At 44.9% G+C, this 16,727-nt stretch overlaps 1 long non-coding RNA gene across 1 annotated transcript in view; it reads left to right on the top strand.

The window, feature by feature from the left end:
- Positions 1-4,176: 4,176 nt before the first annotated feature.
- Positions 4,177-16,727, top strand: part of LOC138742946 (uncharacterized) — a 31,245-nt gene continuing 18,694 nt past the window's right edge. The window contains exons 1-2 of the long non-coding RNA XR_011344533.1: positions 4,177-4,388; positions 7,060-7,220. This is a non-coding gene — a long non-coding RNA (uncharacterized lncRNA). The remainder of the gene's footprint in view (positions 4,389-7,059; positions 7,221-16,727) is intronic.

Here is a 16,727-nt window from a genome sequence, read left to right as displayed (position 1 = left end):
ACCCCTCTCCGAGTGAAGAAGGTTCCTCTTGTGTTACTTCTATAGTTCAGCCCCGTAACCCTTAACTTATGACCCCTCGCTCCAATCTCACCTACCCTCAAGGGGAAAAGCCTATTCACATCTACTCTGTCTATCCCCCTCATAATTTTAAATACATCTATCAAATCCCCCCTCAACCTTCTATGCTCCAGTGAATAAAGACCCAGTCTACTCAATCTTTCTTTGTATTCTAGACACTGCAATCCAGGCAACATTTTAATAAATTTTCTCTGCACTCTCTCTACCTTATTGATATCCTTACTAAATTACATGTGGAAAATTGCTATACATTATATTTTAAAAAATAGTGCAATATCAATATAAAATGAGGTCGTGTCTCATTGGTTCATTGTCCATTCAGAAATTTGATGGCAGAGGTGAAGAAGCTGTTTTTTTAACCATTGGGTGACTTTAGTCTCCTGTACCTCCTTCCTGGTGATAGCAGTGCATGGCCTGGGGGGGTCTTTGAGGATGGAGGCTCCTTTCTTGAGACACGGCCTCTTGTAGATATCCTCAATGGAGTGAAGACTGATGCCTGTGATGGTGCTAGCCGAATTCACAACTCTCTGGTCACCTTTTCCTGTCCTGTGCATTGATACCTCCATACCATTCAGTGATGCAACCAGTCAGAATGCTCCCCACGGAGCATTTGGTGACCTGCCAAATCTCCTCAAAACTCCTCACAACGTATCGCCGCTGTATAGTACGTGAGTTTCTTTGGAAAGATAAGATGTTGAGAATCGCTTTAGAAAAATTAATGTGGCAATTTGATCAGGGTGGACTCAGGCTACCACATTTTAAGAATTTTTTTAAAGCAGTTCAATTGAGGTTTTTGTCTTCCTGTTATCAACGGGATGAAAATCCAGCTGGGAAAATTAATAAAATTGGTGAAACTCAATTCTGGAGCAATTGGAATAGTGAATTGTTTAAAGGAACTAAAGATTTATTAGTATTGAAACGTATTAAAAATATGGAACAGAATTCATATTGAGAGAGGAATTAAAAATTATCAATGACCAAAACTGTTTTTAAAACAAAACCAACTTCTTCCTTTTACTTTGCATAATTCTTTATTTGACAATTGGTAAAGTGAAGGTTTACAGAGAATAAAAGATCATTTCTTTGGATCTTTTATTTTACTTTTGATCAATTAAAATATAAATATAATACAATTTTTGCATATTATTGTTGTGGAGTCCAGAGGACCCCAAAAACCAGCAGCACGAGATATGCTCCACAACACAGGGATATTTAAACAAAAGTTGTTTTTAATTATAGTTGAACAAGAAAACAGAATTAAACTTTAAATTATTACTATTAACTTACTTAACCTGCCTAACCTACTTAATCTCCCCTTTAATACTAAGCACATGTGTGTAATGTATATTTAAGATTAGAAAAGCTTTTCGGATCACAGTCCAATCTCACTGATTGCAGGCAATTCTTGTACTGTGCACAGAAGTTAGCATTAACAAAGTTCACCAGGCTTTGGTGTTTAACAGGCAAATGTTTACCACATAGGAGGGTTCTTGCAGGTTTTCAGAGAGAGAGATTTCTTTTCCAGGACATCCGCAACTGATTCCTTCTCAATCAGTCTTACTGTCTGGCAGACCACGGATCCTTGGCCATTGCCAGTGCTTGAGTGAGGGGCTTGTGATCCGTGAAGGCTGCGAACGCCTGCCCTCGAGGAAGTAGAGGAAATGGTGGATGGCAAAATACAGCGCCAGGAGCTCCCGGTTGAAGGTGCTATATTTGAGCACCAGTGGGTGCAGCTGCTTGCTGAAAAACCCCAGCGGACACCATTGTCCATCGTGCCACTGTTCCAGAACCCCCCCTCTGCCGTAGCTGAGGCATCCACGGAAAGCGCTGTGTACACCAGCAGCGTGGCACTAGCTCGACCCTCCTGTGTCACGATGTAAGCCCTGTCCGTCTCCTCTGACCATGATAAAGTCTTTTTTTTGGTGGCCATGAGCGCGAACAATGGGCGTATGGTGTGCGTGGCTCCAGGATGAAACAATAGTAAAAGTTCACCGTACCCGTGAACTCCTGGAGGCCTTTCAAGGTGGAGGGTTTGGGGAATCGTTGAACACCCGCTACCTTCTCCGGCACCGGCACAGCCCTAGCTGCCGAAATGGTGCGCCCCAGAGGCTGGAGGGTCTTCTTGCTGAACTGGCATTTGGCCGCGTTGACTGTGAGGCCAAAGTCCTACAGCCGGGCAAAGAGTATACGGAGGCGGACGTTATGTTCATTGTGGTTGTGACTAACCATGAGAATATTGCTCAGGTAAATGAATAGAAAGTCCAGGTCTTTTTCATTGATGTCCATGAGCCACTGGAACATTTGGGCCGTGTTCTTTAGACTGAAGGCCATATGCGTGAACTCAAAGAGGCTGAAAGGGGTGATAATGGTCATCTTACCCATGTCATCTGGATGCACTGGGATCTGATGGTATCCCTGCACAAGGTCCACTTTGGAGAAGACCCGTGCACCATGGAGGTTGGTGGAGACGTCCTGTATCTGGGGCACTGAGTACCTGTCAGGGGTGGTTGTGTCATTCAACCAATGGTAGTCCCCGCATGGTCTCCAGCCACCGGACAATTTCAGTACCATATGGAGTGGCGATGCCAGACGCTGTCCAAGCGCTGGACGATTCCCAGTTCCTGGAGCCTGGAGAACTCCTTCTTTGCCTGCTGGAGCTTCTCGGGTGGCAGCCATCTGGGTCTAATGTGCAGCATGGGGCTCTGTGTGGCAATGTGGAGGAAGACCCCATGCTGGGGCAGGGTGGCATTGAACCGTGGCTCTAAGATGGCGGGGAATTCATAGAGGATCTCGTTGAATTCATCACTGGCGGCACTTATGGCAGCAACTTCAGGCCTGCGGGCTTCTGCTGTGTCCAGTTGGGTGGAGTGGAACATTTGAGCTTTGACCAGCCTTTTGCCCTTCATGTGAACCAGTAGGCCATGAGCTGTGAGGAAGTCGGCCCCAAACAGCGTGGTACCCACGGAAGCTAGGATGAACCTCAGTGGAACTTCTCCTTCCCGATCTGGATCTGTGCCCTGTGGGTGCTGTAGGTCCTGATGGTGGAGCTGTTGGCCACCTGCAGGGTTAGACCTCGAGATTGGGTTTGAGTCTCCCATGCTGTGGCGGGAAGGATGCTGAGCTGAGCCCCTGTGTCCACCAGGAATCGGTGGCCAGTGGATCTGTCCATCACATGAAGGTGGCTGTTTGCGTGGCCGGCCGTCACAGCCATCAATGGCAGCTGGCCTGGTCATTTCCCTGAAATCCGCAGGGCTGGCAGCACTTATGGGCTTATGCTCCCCAGCGCTGGTGGTAGAAACACCAGGTCGATTGGTCCTCCTCTGGCTTGATCTTGGGAGTGGCTTGTGGTCAACTGGCTCCTGGTTGTGCCACCTGGTTGAGGGCTGCCTCATTCTCCCTCTTCATGCACCAGAGGGCATCCGCATAGGCTGCTGCTCTCCTCGGGTTCAAGAAGTCTTCATCTGGATGTCCTCTGGCATCTGTTCCAGGAATATCTGGCGGAAGAGAAAGCAAGGCTTGTGGTCTTCTGCCAGGGCCAGCCTTTCGTCCATCAGCACCGACGGACTATGGTCCCTAAGCCCATCTAGGTGAAGGAGGCTGGAAGACCATTGCTGGGGAGTTAGCCTGAAAGTTCTAAGCAGAAGGTCTTTGAAGGTGGTGTACTTGCCCATAGCTGGGGGGTGGTGGATAATGTCATCCACCCTCGCTGCCGTATCTTGGTCCAGAACACTCACAACAAGATAGAACATCATGGCATCTGAGGAGATGTTGTGGAGTTGAAATTGTGCTTCCGCCTGCCTGAACCACATTCTCAGTCGGTGGGTCCAAAATGGGGGAAGCTTGATGGAGACACCATTAACATCTGCTGAATCCATGGTGTTTTGAGTCCAAAAAACATCTGGGCTCATTGGGGTCACCACTGTGGTGGTGTGAGCAGTGGAAGAAACACAGCCACCACGTTGAGGGTCGTTAACGACAGTTTTTATTCAAATTCCGCACGTCCCTATAAGGGCAGCATGAGCTCAGTCACCTGGTGCATTGTGACATCATAATCGCTGCCAGGGGTCCACGCTGGAAGGGATGCTGGAGTCAGAGAGAAACCTCTGACGACACGATTTCCCCATGGCTGCTCTGCCACGTGGCGATACAAACGGGGCCGGTTCGCCATGAGGATGTGTGCCACCACACAACCATATATAGATTTTTTGAATAATTTTCTGTCCACCTCTTCTATATTATCCACTCCTCTTAATCAGTAATTTTAATAATAATTAATGATTGTACCTGCTAATATTATTGTATGTTAAATGGTAGGTGTTTCCTTCTTTTACTTTTGGGTGGGAAGGGGGTTGGGGAGAAAAAATATAGAATTATTTTATCATTAGATATGGATATTTGATTAATGCTTTATTCATTGTTTTTTTTTCTGTCATGATACAAATACAAATAATTATATAACATTTTCAAAATAAGTATAGCCGCTGGCTATAATTGCATCGACCATGGAGGCCACAGGATAGACCCTCGATGAGGAGTGGCCTGTGTTCCCCTGATTTCCCCTTCCTGAAGTCCTTGGTTTTGCTAACGTTGAGTGTAAGGTTGTTGCTGTGACACCACTTGACGAGCTGGCCTATCTCACTCCTGGACGCTTCCTCATTGATATTCATGATTCTACTGATGACTGTGGCGTCATCAGCAAATGTGTTGATGGGATTGAAATTGTGCCTAGTCACATAGTCACGGGCGTACTGCGAGTAGAGCGAGGGGGCTAAACATGCATCCTTGTGATGAGTCTGTGTTGGTTGTCAGTGAGGAGGAGATGTTTCAGAATCATAACAGTGGTCTTCCAATGAGGAAGTCAAGAATCCAGCTGCAGAGGGAGGTGCCCAGTGAGCCTATGATAATATTGAAAGCTGAGCTGTAATTGATGAACAATAGCCTGATGTACATGTTGCTGTTGTCTAGGTGATCCAGGGCTAAGAGGAGAGTGCATCTGCTGTGGAGTGTTTGTTCCAGTAGGTGAATTGTGGTGGGTCCAGTTCTTTATTTAGGTATGGGCTCATTCTGGACACGACCAACCTCTCAAAGCATTTTGTCTCAGTAAATGTGAGTGCTACTGGGAGATAGTTGTGGGCTGAATGGCTTGCACTATGCTGGAATGTTCTATGTTCACATGACAATTTCATGGAAGGTGCCCCACAATGAATCTCACTACCTATTATCCTCCATTGCACGGCAATCTGACCAGGGTATTATATTCAAATTGCACTACTCTCAGTTACACTAGTGCCAGTGGTCAATAGGCACCTTCAATGTTGAGTTTGCTGCTTTCAGCTACTGCTTACAGTAGAAAAGTGGACCTATCCTGAGACATTCTGCTGTGTGTGGAGGTTGGAGCTATTCTTTAAGAAATACACAGAGGCAATGGTACACCAGTTCAGTGTTGGAGCAGTGGATAATCCTGCAGGGTTACCAACTGAGCATGGTTTGAGGGAATGCTACATATCTCAGTTAGTACAACGCTATTACATTGCCAGTGATTTGGGACCGGGGTTCAAATCCAGCGCTGTCTGTGAGGAGTTTGTACTTTCTCCCTGTCTCTGCATGGCTTTTCCCCAGGGGCTCCCTTTCCTCTCACCCTCCAAAACGTATCGTGTTGTGGATGAGATTGGGCAGCACATCCTGGTGGGGCGAAAGGGTCCATTACTGTCTACATTTAAATTTAAATCCCCTGTCTGAATTTAGTGGACAATAATGATGGCAATGACAAGCATACAGAGAAAGTCAATGGTTTACATTTCATTTGCAAGCTGCTCAGAGAGAGTGGCTATCCAGATAAAGCCTTGCTCCTTGTGCAACATGGAGATAAGGCTGGCAATGAGGTCGACGCTCTGGTGCAGTTAGTTTGGCCGCAGCTCATGGCGCCAGAGAGCCAGGTTCAAACCCAACCCCAGGTGGTGCCTGTGCAGAATTTGCATGCTCTCCCTGTGATGGTGTGGCCTTCCTCAAGATCCTCCTGTATCCTCCCACACTCCAGAGATTTGCAAGTTGGGAGGTTAATTCTCAGTATCAATTTTCCCTGTTGTGTAGATAAGTGGTAGAATCTGGATATGGGGTGGTGGGGGGGGGGGGGGGGGTGTGGAGGTGAGGAAGGGAGTGGGATAGTTTGATAGAAGAATAGGAACATAGAAAAATAGGTGCAGGAGAAGGCCATTTGCCCTTCAAGCTTACACCACCATTCAATATGATCATGGCTGATCAGTACCTGGTTTCTGCCTTTGATCTCCTTAGCCACAAGGGCCAAATCTAATCTACTCTTAAATATTGACAAAGAACCAGCCTCAACTACTTCCTGTGGCAAAGAATTCCACAGATCTACCACCCTCTGAGAGAAGAAATTTTTCCTCATCTCAGTCCTAAAAATCTTCCCCCTGATCCTTAAATTGTGATCCCCGGTTCTGGTTTTCCCCAGCATATGGAATGAATAAAATGAGATTACTGTAAATGGGTGTTTGATAATTGATGCAGGCTTGATGGGGCAAAGGGCATCTTGGAATGAAGACTCACCAACCTAATATGACACACAAAGTGATGGTATTACAATAATCTGGAAGTTGGACTAAAGGGCTTTAAGGATTGGCTTAAAAGCAGAAAAGAAGGGCAGAGTTTCGGGGAAGCAATGTTTAGAACAGACTTGATGGTGTGATCACTAACCTGTTGAGTAATTCAATTCAGATGGTTAAAAAGTCAATTACTTGAATGTTAGTTGCTGTGTTTCAGACATTGTTAATTTCACATTGACACACTTGAGAAAACCTTGTCTACTGCTAGACAGAGCAGAGGATTTATACATTAAAAATAAATTTCTCACTTCAGTGAAAAATCTATGTGTGAAAAAAAATTGAATGATGTTCTTGACTGCAAGTATAATCTCTACTGCTCAATTTGCCTTTGCATTTCTTCCCATGACAATCTGTGAAGGATCCCTGTCTAAAAGAGCCTGATGGATAAGAGCAGGTCTGCAGTTCAATGAAATTTGTGTCTCGACCTAAGGTGCGACTGTCCTTTTGACCCCACCTTTGTTGCTCAACATTCCACTTGTCTTGGAGCTCTCTGTTTTCGTGAGCAATTGAAAGCCAGAGGTGAGTGTTTAAGTCAAAAGGGGTTGTATTCATAGAAAAACATGACCTCGCAGTCATCACCTTCAGTTGTTATGAGCTGTGTAGAATATAATGGTTCCAGCACCACTTCTTTATTTTAAGTTTAAATTTGGACCTACAGCATGGTAACACGTCATTTCAGCCCATGAGTCCGTGCCACCCAATTTACACCGAATTAACCTACAACATATGTTTCGAATGGTGGGAAGAAACCAGAGCCCCTGGGGAAAACCCTTGCTGATATGGGAAGGACTTATAAACTCCTTGCAGACAGCAGGGGGTTTTGCACCCAGGTCCCAATTACTGGCACTGTAATGGCATTGCACTAACCATGTCACCCATATGCCAAACGTGCCATATTTTAATCCATTGGTATAATGGATTAAGGTACCTCTCACAGAGCTCTATGAAGGAATCCCTCAAGGATTCTCCCTATCTATTATAGACCATTGCATGTCAATCCGATCAAAATATTATGATACACTCTATGTTCTGTCGACAGTATTAGGTGCACATCTGTCCCAAGAGAAACACCAGAAGCACATCCACATATCATGACTAGACACAACTAACTCAAATTAGGGATTAGCACCATTTTATCAGGAAATGATTGGCAATGTGCTTTAATTCAGGGAAAATCCATTTTAGGCACAATCCAACTTCCAGGCAGTGGTCATTGGGCCACAAATTATGTGGGGATTAAGAAAGGAGAAGAGGGGATATGTTGAATTCTGTGCCCAGTAAAACAGTAGAGCCTCATTAAGTATATTTCAGACACAGTCAGCTAGATTCTTGAGAAGCAGGGGATTTGAAGATGACGGGAACAGTAAGTGCAGCTGACTCCATGGCTCGGATCAGCCACGATCTTAGTGATGTGTGACTCCAGCTATTTTTTTATGTTCTTATGAATAAAGCTATCATTTCCAAGATTTTATTTTACATTCTAGATTGAGTTAATAAAATTAATCTATATTCACGGTAGCTTTTGATCTTCTGACCACAGTTTGATAATCCAATCCTTTTTATTGGTCATCCAAGTCAGCAAACACAATGTCACCGCACTCAATAATGGCAGCTGAATGTAAGGTAATTTGAGGGTTGTTTAGCAAGTAAAGTTTGACAAAATATTTTATTCAGTGAATTAACATATAAAGACAAGGACATTCTCCTAATTTTTTTCTCATCCATTCTCTCATGATAGTGTGAAATTCTCGTAGGAGTCATGCAATAAGTAGTCATTGTTCAGCTATGTGGCCCCACAGTTGCTTCTGATTCCAATCCCAGGGTCCAACCATCTCATCTTTACCAGTCTATATACATCTCTACCTCTCATCTGGAAGGGCTGAGAGCCCTCTGGTTTTTTTTTTAAACAAAGACCAACTAGTTCCCCATCACTAACTCCCTGATCCACTTGGTAGAACTTATCCTCAACCCTCATATATTTGTTGGCTGTGTGGAACAGTCCTTGTCCCAAGCCTGAGGCAGGTTAGCGACCCTGTACCCTCCCAACTCTTTCTCCAATACACCGATGACTGCATTGGTGCTGCATCCTGCATTCACACAGAAATGATGCTTTTCAATATTTTTATCATCAACTTGCACCCTTCTCCAATCAATTTCCAGATCCAAAAGTTGAAGGTTGACAGCCTACCACAGATTTAGAAGTACCACAATTGCCCAGAAAAAGATTTTGATACACAATCACACTGGAGAAACCCAGCAGGTCATGGGTTAAAGGTTGACTAGTGTTTCAGGCTTGGGCCTGTGGTAAACCACTGTCATGTATAATTGTCTGGCCAAGCATACCTATTGGCCAATTGTACCTGTGGCCCCTCCCCACAGGCTTCTGTATAAAGGTGACTGTTCCACAGCCCCCTGCAGCTCAGTGCAGGACAGCCGAACAATAAGGATATACTATGATCTCAAGTGAATTAAAGCCTTTTGGTTTCTCCACAATAGTCTCCTGAGTGATTGATGGTGCATTGGGCCTTTCATCAGGTATAAGGAAAAGCTTACAAAAAGGTGGATAAAAAGGTAGGGGGAAGGGAGAGGAGGAGAGGAAGGAGGAAGGAAGGGGTAGGGGAAGGAGTGAAGGATGGATGCAAGTGAAAGAGTAGAAGAGAAAAAAATCTGAGGTGAAGAGTCATTGAGTCAAGTTTATTGTCATTTGATTGTACAACCCGACGAAACAACGTTCTCCGGTCCTCGGTGCAAAACATGCAGACATAACACACATACAGACAAATACTACAAATAAAGGACAAGTATTTTATCTATAAAACTAAACAAATAAATAATGTTTTTTCAAATAAGAGTCTCGGATAGTTAGTTTGAGCAGTTCCTTTGGTCATTCTCACTGCCCGTAGGAAGAAGCTGTTCCTCAGCCTAGTGGTGCTGGCTTTGATACGCCTGTATCTTCCCTGACGGGAGCAGCTGAAAGATGCTGTGTGTGGGGTGAAAGGGGTCCTCAATGATTTTGCACGCCTTTTTTAGACAATGATCCCATTAGATCACGTCAATGGGGGTGAGGGAGACTCCAGTGATCCTCTGTGGCAAGCTTATGGTACATATGGTTCCCTGCAGCAACTGTATCACACTGTGATACATCTGGCCAGGATGCTCTCGATAGAACTCCTATAGAAGGCTGACATGATGGTAGCCTTGCCTGCTTCAGTCTTATCAGGAAGTGCAGTCACTGTTGGGCCTTCCTGACAAGTGAGGAGATGTTGAGTGTCCATGATAGGTCACTAATTAAGTGAACTCCAAGGAAATTGGTTCTCTCTATGGTTGTGGATGTGTAGTGGAGGGTGGTCATTCTTGGTCCTCCTGAAGTCTACAATCATCTCCTTTGTCTTGTCCATGTTTAGACGCAAGTTGTTACTCTCGCACCATTTCATGAGATTTTCCACCTCTTGTCTGTAGTGCGACTCATCGTTGTTGCTGATGAGACCCAACTACTGTTGTGTATTCTGCAAACTTGATGACGCTGTTGGAGCTGGAGGTAGTGATGTAGTCGTTGGTCAGTAGTGTGAACAGGAGTGGGCTGAGTAAACAGCCCTCGGTGCACCAGTGCTCAATATTCACTACTGATCCAGACAGACTGTGATCTTTCCATTAGGAAGTCCAGGAGGAGGGTATAGCTCTCTGATAGGAGAGGTGAGGGAAGGGGGTGGAGAGCTGGAGGTAAGAATCAATCACTTTTGATTTACTAATCATTTTACTATAATCTATATAATAAGTATATATTTACTAACATGTAGCAGGACGGTTAGCACAATGCCATTACAGCACCAACAACCGGAGTTCAAATCCCACTCTGTAAGAAGTTTGTACGTTCTCCCCGTGTCTGCGTGGGTTTTCCCTGGGGGCTCTGGATTCCTCCCACCATTCAAAACCTACCGGGGTTGTAGGCCAATTGGATGTAATTGGGTGGTACGGGCTCATGGGCCAAAATGTACTGTTTTGATTTTTTTGGATTGAATCAATGTTGTTTACCCTAAAGTGGCATTCTAATTTGATTTAATTCCAAACAAAATGAGATTTATTAAACATTTAAAGGTATGTATCATAATCAGTTCAATTATACCTTGAATTATTGGTGTCTTGGAAGATAAAAGGTCACTGTGAGAATACCAAATACTATTTAGCATTATAATTGAGAACATGAATCAAATGCTGATGTGTAATTAAAAGTGGTAGCTTAAGCTATTGGTCTGAGGTAGATCTGACTAAAGAGGGCTTTCATGCAGAATTTCCTACTGATTAGATTAATTTGCCCTTTTACTTCTGTGACTATGCAATTTTAGACAATTTCACTTACTAATCCTATCAGTGCCTTGAAATATGTTGAGAAGGAGATTATTTACCTTCAGCAATGTCCCCAAGGAGTTTTTAATACATTCATATTTAATCACAGTGGAAACCAAATACTGAAGTAATGAGGCATGAGGGATCATCTCCAGTTTGTTCGGGTATTACACGCACAGGAACAAATGCAATGATGTCAGTTGTGCTGTTTCTACATTAGTGAACATCAATTCACTGTCATGGCCAGCATTGGTTTTTGAGCTTCCTCCCTCAAACCATTGCTGGACGCTACTGTGGAGTCTGGGAGAAATACTGATTAGATAAGGAAGTTAGTACTCTGGTTCTCAGACACTGGCATGGCTGGAGTGAACTCTCGGAAAAGGGTCCTGCATACTCAGTGACCCAGATTGAGTGGTAGGGGCAGGAATAGCTATGGAAGTAAATACGACAACTAGGACCTGGCATTAGCACAGAAGAAAAAAACTCAATCTACCAGCAACTCTGTAACCGGACTTTCGCGCACCCGTATTCTAGCTCTACAACAGAGCCACGCATATCATAAAAGCTCATGAGCACCTTTACCACAAACTGCTGACTGCCCATCTGATTGGTTCAGTGTCTCACTGACCCTTAGGACTCACAGAGAACCTGGAGTTCATGCCCATGACCAGTAATGATCTTCTCTTATCCCACTTCTCTACGTTACTGGCTGTCAAAAGTTTCACTGAAGCATGCTTGTTTCTCTGAAAAGTTTCTCATCCTTGAAATGGCAGTGCCTCATTTCTTGCTGCCTGAAAAATTCATCTTTCCTTGTTGAAATTTAGAGAGAGAGAGAGAGAGAGAGAGAGAGAGAGAGAGAGAGAGAGAGAGAGAGAGCACAGTAACAGGCCCTTCCAGCCCACGAGCCTGGCCACCCAAATGTACTCATGTGATAAATTAAGATACTAGCCAGGTGTGTCTTTGAAAATATGGAAAGAAACCAGAGCATATGGAGGAAACCCATGTGGATGCCGAGAGAACGCACAAACTCCTTAGTGACAGTGCAGATTTGAATCTGGGTCTCTGGTGCTGTAATAACCAAGATGCTAACTGTATGTTGGACTGAAGATCTTGTGACTCGTAAGAAGGCAAAGCTTTGCTGCTCTGATATTTGGACCTGCCTGTTCAAGTAAGAATTCCAATGCCTTGAATCAGAATCAGGATCAGGATTTATTGCCATGAACAAGTCACAAAATTTGTTGTTTTGTGGCATCACAGTGCAAACATCCATATAAACCACCTTGCAAAAAAATAAATAAAAAGAGTGCATGAAAAGTAAGGCAGTGTCTGTGGTTCATTGATCATTCAGGAATCTCATGGCAATGGGGAAGAAGCTGTCCTTGAGCCGCTGAGTGCTCGTCTTTAGGCTCCTGTATCTTTTTCCCAATGGTAGCAGAGTGAAGAGTGCATGGCCTGGGTGGTGAAGGCTGCTTTTTTAAGACACCGCCTCTTGTTGATGTCCTTGATGGAGTGAAGTCTGGTGCCTGTGATGTCGTAGGCCGAGTTATATAATGTATATGACAATAAACTCATAATCATTCTCAAGATCCAAGCACTTTACACTGTCGGGCGCAGGCAAGAGATGGGATATGCATTCCATAGGCATGAGTGGACTGTGGTCATGCCAAGTGGAGATGGTAGTTCAGATCTCCAGAGGGTGTGGCCTGAGACATTAACTGCTCCAGATCACTCAAAGCTGAACTGTGGGCTAATCCACAAATAATGGATGATACTCAGGTTCATTGAGATTCTTACCTGATGTGCCCAAAATCTAGTGAGAATTCAAGTCAAGTTTATTGTTATCTGATTGTCAAAGTACCATCCGACAAAACAGTGATCTCCAGTCCTTGGTGCAAAACATGCAGACATACAACCAGACATAACACACATACAGACAAAATTTACACATGCAGGACAAGTATTTTATCTACAGAAATAAATATTGTTTTGCATAAACGAGAGTCTCGGGTGTTTCATGTGAGCCGTTCCTTTGGTCGTTCAGCATTCTCACTGCCTATGGGAAGAAGCCATTTCTCAGCCTGGTGGTGCTGGCTCCAATCCTCCTGTATCTCTTCCCTGATGGGAGCAGCTGAAAGATACTGTGGGCAGGGTAGAAAGGGTGCTCAATGATTTTGCGCACTTTCTTCAGACAACGATCCTGGTAGATCACTTTGATAGGGGGTGTCCTGGGTAAACTTGTACCTCTCACTTTGTTTGTTTTAGATTGGTCACAGTGTTTGAGCTACCGAAAGAAAATAGACACATACGCTGAGAGCACTTCAGTTTATACAAATCTTTATTACAAATTCTAAAGCTGATATCAAACTACAATATGCAAGCCCTTCCCAATTATACTTATCAATGCCTGGACTGGTCCCAACTGCCGAGGCAAGGCAATGACTACACACTTGTAGTAGGTTGTTGGGGTGCCAATAGCAGCTTCTCCACCTTCTCCAACCGGGGCGTTAGCTGGATTCTAGAAGTTCTTCTTCTTGCTGAGATGTTGCCACCTCTCGGAGAGTTTCAAACTTCAGCAGCGGGACCATGGCTTATATTACCCAAAAACTGCTTACCCAAGCACCTATTCCCAGCACAACAAGAAAGATAAGCGAGCAAGCTAGCAGGCCTATGCTTCTATCGAATAACACAACTTTCTAGCTTATCACTTTGAATACAATAGTTTATTTTGCTTTTGGTACACAGATGTCTTTATGTCAGATAACTGCATCTCTGGGCCCCATGGTCAAATTTAGCTTATGTCTGCTGAGTCTCAAAGCAGGTTACTGATTCTCAGCCTTGCAGAAGCAAAAGCATGCTTTAAATCTAAAGCAAAAGCATGGTTTAAATCCTCTAATACCTTCCACCCCTTGGTCACAGTCTGTCACTTACGAGACCTAACAAGCATTAGAGTACAGGAGCGTAAAAGAGAAACCAAAACTGCAATAATTACAAAAATAAGCAATAATACGATCAACCAATGGAGAATAATGTGGCCCAATCCCCCAAATGTACCAGTTAACCATGAAAAAGGATTCCAACCAAGGCTCAAACTATCCTTGTGGGCCACAATACCCAGATGCTGGAGCTCACGAACAGATTTTGAAACATGCTGAACAATAACAGATATATTAGTGGATACATCGGGCCGTGTCCCCCACAGGCAACTCCCTCGGAACGTCCTCGACATTACAAATCCAATTGCTGGCACCAAAGCAGCTGTTAAGCCAGATCAGCAGGAGCGCAAGATGGAGAACCTGGAACAAAGAAGCCTGATATATGTCACTCACGATGCCATAAGCGTTCAGTATTTAAACAAACTAAATCATCCTGTCCCTCAATAGCTACCCACCGAGTGTTACCCTGGACAGGTGTCACTATTTTCCCTTTTACAGAAGGGCCACTACCTGGTGGTGCCACCCATACTTTTGTCTGGCATTCTCTGGCTAAGGAATGAGGGGCAATGACTGTTTTTCCTCTGGAATAGGCTGTAGTTCAGAAGCATGAAGAAGTCAGTGGAAAGGTGTACCTCCCTTTAAAGGGTGATGATTCAAATTGTCGACTGTCTGCTGCAGCACATGGCACCACCCCTTCAGGGTCCCCAGTGGTGTTAATAAACGAATTTGTTCCTTCAGTAAGCCGTTCATTCATTCAACTAACCCGGCAGCCTGCGGGTCATAAGGAATATGGTGAACCCATAAGATACCGTTGTCAGTTGCCCAATCACAGATTGCCTTTACGGAGAAATGCGACCCATTATCAGTCTGAATTTCCTCTGGTACATCATAATGAGAAATTTAATGGTTTAGTCCTTGGATAGTGCTAGCTTGGTCAGCCGTCTTAGTTGGAAAAGCAAAAACCAGGCCCGAAAGGTGTCAACCATTACTAGGACATAATGTTTAGCCATACAGTCTGGCATGGGGCCTATGCAATCAATTTGCCAGACCGCAGCTGAGCGAGCTCCCCGTTTTATTCTGCCATGCAGACCAGGAGGAACAGTGCGGGACTTCACAGGCTGACATGTTGGGCATGTACGCACGACCATGCAGACATCATCCTGATGGACGGGTAAGGCATGTGTACGGGCCCACATAGCTGATCCCTTCTCCCCAAAATGGCCACTCTGTTCATGTGCCCATCAAGCCAGGGGAACGGTGTTGGCGTGGCTGATAGTGGCAAGCTGATCTGCTACTGCATTATGCTGTGCCATGTTCGTTGTCGTATTGGTATGGGTGTCAATGTGATATATGGTTATCTCACGATGGTAGGAAGCATCCCACAACAGGTGCCACAGCTGTTTTCCCCATACTGGGTGGTCATGTATCAGCCAGTTATTCTTTTGCCAATCAGGGATCCATACCACTAGTCCATTAGCCACAGCCCAGGAATTGGTAAACAGGCGAAGTGGGTGATCATGGGGGTCTAGTGGTAAAGTGACCACCTTCAACTCAGCATACTGGCTGGATCCACCATCCCCTCCGATAAGTGAGTTCCCAACCTGGGATGGTAAGCCACCACCTTCCACTTCTGTTTTCCTTGCACCCACTGGCTGCTACCATCAGTAAACCAGGCGTCCTCTTGTTCTGCTTCCTGTACCATCTCTTCCGTGGTCCCTTGGATCATCACATCATCAATATAATGGTGAATCAAGAGAGAAGGCAATACTGGCACCACCTCCAAATCATAGGCAATTAGGTTGTGGCAAATAGTGGGAGAGTGTACATAGCCCTGAGGGAGGTGGGTGAAGGTATACTGACGCCCCTTCCAGGTAAAGGTGAACTGATCCTGTGAGTCCTCAGCTATAAGAATACTGAAGAAGGCGTTAGCGAGATCAATGACACCATACCATGTTCTTGAGTTCCCAGTAGCAATGTTTTCAATAAGGGTAACAATGTCTGGAACTGCCGAAGCAAGTGGTGGGGCATGTTTGTTCAAAAAATGATATCAACTGTCATTCTCCAGGAGCCATCCGGTTTCTGGACCGGCCAAACAAGGCTATTAAAGGGCGATGTTGCGGGCCTCACTACCCCTTCTTGCAAAGCATCGATGGTGGCAGTAATCTCTTCTTGTCCTCCAGGGAGGCGATATTCTGGAATGCACACTGGTTTTGGTGGGGGGGGAGGCACCATCACAGGATCCCACTTAGCCCGACCCACCACTAGTCTTTTTGTAATAGTCCGAATTCCAAATGCAAATCCCCCTTGACTAGTCTTAAGAGATGTACCAGCCAACATATTGATACCCAGGATACACATGTCAGTGGCAGCCATCAGGGCATGTAACCATACAGGGGAAGGGCAATCACCCAACATGGTGTGAACTTTTATTTTCTTCGCCAGGGTGACCGCTCCTCCCATCCCCTCTATTCAAAATGTCGGTCCAGTCCAGAGGTTGGGGTTACCCGGAATCACCGAGTGCTCTGCACCGGTATTGACCAAGGCCAAATATTGGTGGTCATTACCCTCACCCCAATGGATTGTTAACAGTATGTAGGGCCGCGGGTCCCCATGTATCCGTCGTATCTCAATGGAGTAGACATGGGAACTTCGCCCACATCCTCATGCCTTAGTGGGGTTCGGGGGCTTCCAGGACCACATGCTACTATTATCCATTAGAGACTTTTTAACTATTTGTTGTATCTCATCA

This window comes from Narcine bancroftii, chromosome 9, assembly GCF_036971445.1.
Source record: "Narcine bancroftii isolate sNarBan1 chromosome 9, sNarBan1.hap1, whole genome shotgun sequence".
NCBI classification, from domain to species: domain Eukaryota; kingdom Metazoa; phylum Chordata; class Chondrichthyes; order Torpediniformes; family Narcinidae; genus Narcine; species Narcine bancroftii.
This window is presented reverse-complemented; position numbering and strand designations above follow the sequence as displayed.